Source organism: Cricetulus griseus (assembly GCF_003668045.3).
Source record: "Cricetulus griseus strain 17A/GY chromosome 1 unlocalized genomic scaffold, alternate assembly CriGri-PICRH-1.0 chr1_1, whole genome shotgun sequence".
In the NCBI taxonomy this organism is placed as follows: domain Eukaryota; kingdom Metazoa; phylum Chordata; class Mammalia; order Rodentia; family Cricetidae; genus Cricetulus; species Cricetulus griseus.
Window position 1 is genome coordinate 153,302,851 of NW_023276807.1, and position 7,875 is coordinate 153,310,725.

The 7,875-nt window shown below is 36.7% G+C and overlaps 1 pseudogene; it reads left to right on the forward strand.

The window, feature by feature from the left end:
* Window positions 1-7,021: 7,021 nt before the first annotated feature.
* Window positions 7,022-7,623, forward strand: LOC100767902 (annotated as a pseudogene).
* The last annotated feature ends 252 nt before the right edge of the window (window positions 7,624-7,875 follow it).

Sequence of the window (7,875 nt, forward strand, 5' to 3'; positions counted from 1 at the left end):
AATATGTGTTGGTTTGGAATCACTTTTTTCTAAAGATAACTTCTCTCTCTATAACTCACTTTTCTTATCTGTATAAAGATATAGCAATACTCATCTTGCCATGTAGTTAAAGAATTAAAGAAGTTTGTATTTGTAAACCAGTAGACTAAGGCCCAACACAAAGTATTACATGAAAACTATTTAAATAAAATAAGTAATAATAAATATGAACAAACAGATAAGGAAAACTATCTCTTCCTGGGATATCTATACTTACTATAAATGCCTCTAAATTCATCTTTTATTTTTGAGATTCAATTTTAAGTACAACATTTCTTCCTTCCCTTTCTTCCTTCTAAACCATCTCATATGCCCCATCCCTACTCTCCTTCAGATTGTGGCCTCTTTTGTCATCAATGTTATTGGATGCACATATGTGTTTGTATATATGTATATACCCAGAAATACAGCCAGTTGAGTCCATATAATGTTACTTGTATGTATGTTTTCAGAGATGACTGTTTGGCACTGGATAACCATTTGGTGTACTCTTCCCTATGGTGGCCACTTCTCTCATCCCTGAGCTTTACTCAGTTCCCTGTAGTTCTTTGTGTGTGTGTGTGTGTGTGTGTGTGTGTGTGTGTGTGTGTGTGTGTGTGTGGTACATATAAACTCTTTCTTCTTTGAAAGTTTTCTAAAGCAATTCTAATGACAAATTTTAGCCATCTGTTTTAATGTAAAAATATACATATCACCTCAAAGGAAACAAGATATATAGATAGATATTTAAATCAAATTCATCTCCTATTCTCTCCACTACAATACTTCCCCTATCCTCCCTACCAATTTTTCCTCCAAATTTTATGTGGTTTCTTTTTTACAAGTATTCAATCAGTCCATTTAGTGCTGCCTGTATGTGTGTGGTGTGGGGCTATCTACTGAGGCATACAAAGCCTTTCAAGGTCCACATTTTTAAAGAAAATTGACTCTGTCTCTTCCCCAACAGCCATGAATTGCCAACAGCTCCTTTGATAGAGGTGGGACCTTCTTAGTGCCTCCACCACTGGGATTTTGGTTGTCTCAATCTTGCACAACTCTTGTGTGTGCAGTCTCATCCACTTTGAGTTCCTGTGTTTAACTATATGCATCTCCAGCAGACACTGTTTCGCTACAGACATTTATCTCTCTAGGTCTTACAATATTTCTGCCTTGATGATCTCTGAGCCTCGAGTAAATGGAATAAAATATAAATGTATAGATGCCTCACTGACCACTGTATAGAATTTTACTATCTACACACTGATTATCTGTGGGTCTCTGAGTCATTCACCATCAACTACAAAAAAGATGCTTCTTTTATTAGGGTTGAGAAATGCACTAATATATAGGAATAAAGATAAGAACCTAGGGGGACAGTTTATTAACATGTCCATTTAGTCGAATAATAGTATTGGGTTCTCCCCTTGGGTCTATGACTTACCCAGCCACGGAATCTTTTAGTTAATATTTTTAATTAATTCTCCTTCACTTTTAAACATCATTTTAAACCTTTATTTTTGTTGATTGAAGTAAAATATTGTATATCTAAGTAAAATGCTATTAAATACTAAAATTTCACTCTAGAATGGATTATTATCATCAAGTCTATGAAATCACTCATTCTAATGAATATCTAATGAATATTTTCCATGTAGTTCTAATTTGAAGAAAAGAAATGCCCTTGACCTCATAAAGATGATCATCTGATCAAGAGGATGAAAAGCATAACTATTTCCAAGGACATGTTACAGAGTTACACATGGCTTTATAATTTAACATAAATCACTTTATAAATGAGTAGGCTTTCCTAAAGTCATTCAGTTACTTATTGGTAGGCATAGTACAGATCCAAGCTTCCATTGCTGGTCTGTTGCAATGTGCTTCAAACATACCCCTCTAAGATACAGTGCTCTTAACAACCACCTGAAAATGGAGAGAATGAGTAAGTTGGATGCAAGAGAGTGGAATCAGATAATCACTCCATCCATTGTAGACTAGTCTCCAACAGTTAGACAATAAAAACACTGTTGGTTGTGTGGTCAACAATGATCTGATAGCCAATAAATCAATGGATTCTTTTACTTCTCGTGCTTTTCCCCCCACAGTTCAGTGAAGGCTACATCAACAATTTCCCAAAAGGCCATTCTTACTGGAAACTTAAACAACAGCTGAGTAACTGGGGAGCATCGCACCAGAAGAAACAGCCTGATCATGAGAATTCACATTCCCCACAAGATCCCCAGCCATCTACATGTCCAGATAAAAATAATATTGGGGTGAATGATAACCATTCAGAGGTAAACATTAAATCTCCTACTTGAGCTCTACATCTCTTCTCCCCAAATTATAACCACTAATGGTGTGATTCTTCTTACTCAGAATTCTATCACTGTATCTGCAAAAGAAAACAGCACCACAAGCTCTTCTGTGATAACCACCAATGGTGTGGTTCATCTTCCTCAGAATGCTGCCACTGTATCTGCAAAAGAAAACAGCACCACAAGCTCTTCTGTAGCTGCAGCAACAGCACAGTCTCCAGCTCCAGTTTCACCAGAGACCACAGGTGTCCTGCCAGTATCTTTTCAGGATACATCAGGTCCCAAACCTTGTTCAGATGCACAAGAAATCATAGCTCTTCCAGAGGGTAAAGCTGTCCCAACCACCATATCTCCACCAGAGACAATAGCTGCTCTAGACACAATACCTAATGATTCCCCGGTGCCTGTTGTACCTGTAATTTCCACATCTACAGTAGCATCCACAAACCAGATTTCTTCTCTAACCACTGATCAAGCTACTACTAGTAAACAGACACTTTCAGAGCTTGAACAAGCAGAGATTTTAAGAAAAGTTTTGGAAATTCTCAACTCCATAAATATGTGACATTGTATGTATTCCTGTCATTTATAACATACAATTTATGAGTACATAGATACCACATTTACATTTATCACAATTCCCTAAATGATAAATAAATACTCATTTAAAATGCTATCACTAATCTTTGAGTCAAACAATTAACCCTACATGACCTATTAACACGACAAAGCTCTTCTACCCCATAAATCAAGTATATTTCTATAATTCAAGAATCACTTTCTAAAATTTATAATGAAGCTCCAGTGAGGGGAGAGAATATCATTAGACAAAAAGAAAAAGGAAGAAAATTGTGTGGGTTATCAATCATTTGATTTTTCTTAAATGTAGGAAAATATACTGTATACTCAATAAAAAAAACTTATCTAAATAATGTGAACTGATAGACATGAAGGAACAAAACTGGCTCCCTCCACATGAACATTAAAATTGTCCTATATTAATGTGTATTATCTGTATTCATCTATCTATAGAGCTATCTATCATTTTACTGCTGGTTAAGGGTCAAATTCTTTATACAATCATCTTAAACTTTAAGTGAAATTTCATTCCCCCAAATGTTAGAGAAGAAATGAGAAAGATTTGAAAGCAGTGCACATAAAATGTGGGAGCCAGGCATAAACCACCCCCACTCTTAAAACACATATTTTGAGATATATTTTTTTTCAGTTTTAGGGTTGATATTTATTCAAGTTGATTTATACCTAATGTACTTAATTCTAGCTTCTGTGAAACACAAGGTACACATAACATTTTACTGTTAATTCTATTCACCCACATTCTCAATATAAAATTTATTAAATGGTAGAATGTTTCTTAAATAATTTTAATCACATAAGGATATAGGGATGATATTAACAGAGGTACTATTTTCTGTTACTACTACTAAGAAATGTTGTCACTATATTTAGATTTTTCTTTTTGTTAACTAATAAAGCCTTCAAATAATAATCTATTTTTATTATACATACTTTAAAAAGTTTCTGACCTTTCTTAGACATTGAGACCGATGAAAAGAGGTCTGATTAAAGATTCACTTTCAAAAAAAATTCACTTTCCTGTCATTCCTGCCACTAATCAACCAAATGACCTGGAAAAGGCACTAATCCAAATTGTGTGTTTGCCCTGTATCTCTCAGTCTGAAAAGTAAAGCTCTCATACCTCTTGATTAACTCTGGACTTTCTCTGAACTCATCTTGAACCTGTATATTTTTTGATTATTTTATAACAAGAATAAGACATGATACTCTGTATAAAACTCAACACAAATTAAATTAGACATCCCTTAATACAGATGAGAAACTTTGAAGGGATTAGAACAATGGTTCTCAATCTGTGGGTTGCAACCCCTTGGGATTGCATACCAGATATCCTGCATATTAGATATTTACATTATGATTCATAACAGTAGCAAAATTACAGTTATGAAATAATTTTATGATAGGGAGTCACCAAAACATGAGGATCTGCATTAAAGGGTCATGGCATTAGGAAAGTTGAAAACCACTAGGCTAAAGAAAAACATAGGGAAAATACTTCAAGCTCTAGGCACAGATGATGACTTTCAGATAAGACCCCAATAATCAAAAAATAGCAATAAATGATGAATGTGATTATACAAAATTAAAAGGTTTACATATCAAAGAGAGGAATTAACAGAGTAAAGTGACAGCCCATAAAATGGGAGAAAATCTTTGCCTCCTATTGAATTTAACATAGAATTAAAAATCCAGAATAAATAAAGAACTTCAAAATGAGCAAAAAATAAAAATCAATCAATGAATGGAAATAAACTATAATTTTTCAAGTAAAAAAATTCAATTGGCTGATGTGTAAAAACAACAATCAGAATGTTTAGCTGCCAGATAAATACAGTCATAATGGCTACCAGTAAAATAAAAAATAAAAACATTGAGAAGATGAAATCAAAGAAGATACTAGAAGATGTAGAACAAGGCTAAAATCCTATCACTACAACTAGATAAAGAAATTAATGTGGGATGCATGCATAATAGAGTTATTTATTGAGCTATACAGAAAAATTTGTCATTTGTGAGGAAATGATAAATGGACCTGAAGCACACATGTTCAGCAAAGTAAAATAGGCTCAGAAACATAAATATTGATGTTTATTTCATATTTGGAAGTGTGTGTGTGTGTGTGTGTGTGTGTGTGTGTGTGTGTGTTGTGTGTGTTAAAGACAGAAGAGAAAACCAAGCATAGTGAGCAACTATAATTCTAGCACTTGTGAGATGGAAGCAAGAATATCAGGATCTGAAATCCCACTTTTGGCTACATAATGAGTTCAAGGCCAGCCTGTGTTACTTAAGGCCTGTCCCAAAAAATCATTTAAGAAAGAAAGGAAGCTTCAGCTGATGCTGCCAATGGTTCTAATGAAGACAGAGGAGAGGTTGCTGGTGAGAATTATTGAATTATAACTGACGATGAGATAATAAGCTTATCTATTGAGTTCTTTGATCAGAACAGATCTGATCAGAGGTAAACAAAGAGAAGTCAAAGGAGGAGATGAATGATAAAAGATACTTACGATGTCCAGCAGCAATGACTGTGATGCACTTGAGGAAGTTTCTCAGGAGTAAAATGGACATACCTAATACTTTCCAGACTGATGTCATGTATAAAAAGGAACCTTTAAGGGATTACTATACACTAATGGACATTGCCTACGTTTACACCTGGAGAAGAAATGGCCCACTTCCTTTAAAAAACAGAGTTCAGCCAACTTGTAAAAGAATGACAATCAGTCACCAGAGAGATGGACTGACAAATGCTGGAGAACTGGAAAGTGACTCTGGGAGTGACAAGGCCAACAGCCCAGCAGGAGGTGTTCCCTCCACCTCTTCTTGTTTGCCCAGCCCCAGGACTCCAGTGCAGTCTCCTCACCCACAGTTCCCTCATATCTCCAGTACTATGAATGGAACCAGCGCCAGTAGACCTGGGAAATTATCAATAAATGGGTCATCAGCAACTTCATCCGGTTGAGTCCTGAGACTATTAAGGAAAAGATTTTTCAAGCCCTGATTTAGATACCTTCATCCTTTACAGCTTTATAGATGCTAATACATGTGACTATTATCCCGTTTGCTTTCTTTTGTAGTGACATTAAATTTGGCCATAAAAGATGGACTAAATGTGACACATCATATGGATGTTAATTGAAAGAAAAGATTGCTTCTGATTAGAACTGGATTCTGGGGAGGCAGGCAAGATGTTTTTTTCTGGGTTAGGAAAGATGTGAAATGGTTTCTGTAACCATTGTGTAGATTTGGAAATGGTCTGCAGTGGGTAGAAACATTGGGCCATAGTTTATTAACCTCAACTAACACCTACATTACATTCTCTTTGATTATTCTTGTTATTATGCTGTTTTGTGAACCTTTAAAAACAAGTGCTTTTTATCTGGAAATTCAACAAAAGGAAAGAATAAGCATATAATAATGTATTCCATGTAGCCATGCCACTGTGAATAATGATCTCTTGCATATTTAGCCATTTAATTCCTGTTTGATTTTTATTTGTCTGTTGCTATGCAAAATAATCAAAGGAAACTTGTTTTATAATCTGTATGCCTAAAAGCGGATACTAATGTTTATTTTACTGACTTGTTTAAATGATTCACTTTTGTAAGAATCAGATGGCATTACACTTGTTGTAAAATGCCACATTGGTATGTGACAGAATAGGAAATAGTATTGTATGATTTATTTATAATATAAATACTATAAAAATATTGTTTCATGCATTCAGAAACAGTTGTTAAAATTCTCCAAACTGGTTTGACCTCTGTAGATACCCACAGTGCAGATACCTACATTGAGGGTTACTTACCACCAGCACACAATTTATTTTAATGCTGATGACTACTTTCAAATTCTTTTCCTTAGAAGCAAATGGAAGATTATCATAGTTCTGACTTTTCTCCAATAATACTTACAAAATTAAAGTTGCAGTAAAGAAAAAAATTAACCAAAGCAACTGAAAATGTTTTAACTTCCCATGGTTAAAATAGAAGTAATGGCCTGACCGGGCTGCATTTCCCACGTGCGAGGCGGGGTGTTGTGGGTCCCTGCTGACAACCTCTGCGCCCTCCCCCAGGCGGCCAAGGATGACCACGCTCATGCACCAAGACCTCAACTTTGGCTAAGTGGTGGCCGATGTGCTCTCCGAGTTTCTGGAGGTGGCCTTGCACCTGATCCTCTATGTGTGCGAGGTCTACCCAGTGGGCATCTTCCAGAAGTGCAAGAAGTCCAACATGCCAGTTCAGATGTCCTGTCACCCGGAGCTGAACCAGGACATTCAGGACACACTTCACTGCGTCAAACCACTCCTGGAGAACAACCATGTGGAGAAGGTAATTTTTGATAAGGAACACCATCCAGTGGAGAAGTTTGTCTTTGAGATCACTCAGCTGCCCTTCTGACTCCCTACTGTTCATGTGGAGAAGCTGCTGCGAGCCTTCATCCTGAAGATTAGTGTGTGTGATGCTGTCCTGGATCATAACCCTCCAGGCTGCACATTCACAGTCCTTGTGCACACAAGAGAAGAAACATGGAGAAGACATAGGTCATCAAGGATTTCCCATGGATCCTGGCAGACAAACAGGATGTCCACATGCATGACCCCTGGCTAATACCCCTAAAAATCATGACGTCCGATATTTTAAAGATGCAGCTCTACCTGGAAGAGCAAGCTTATAAACACAGCTGAGGGCACAACTGCCAACCAGTGCCCAGTTGTCCTCTCTGGGGCCCCAGCCCAAGGAGGTACTGCAGGGCTGTCTGACTCCAAGTGCTCTTATTACCTTGACATGTGGCCGCCCCCCTGATTGGGCTTCTCAGTCCTGCTTGACTTGGTGAGGCAGCCTCCTGAGTCTTAGCCGGCTAACACTGTCCATCTGAAATACTGTGCTGTGAGTTATTGTTAATAAAGGGGCCCCAAAGGACAAAAAAATAGAAGTAA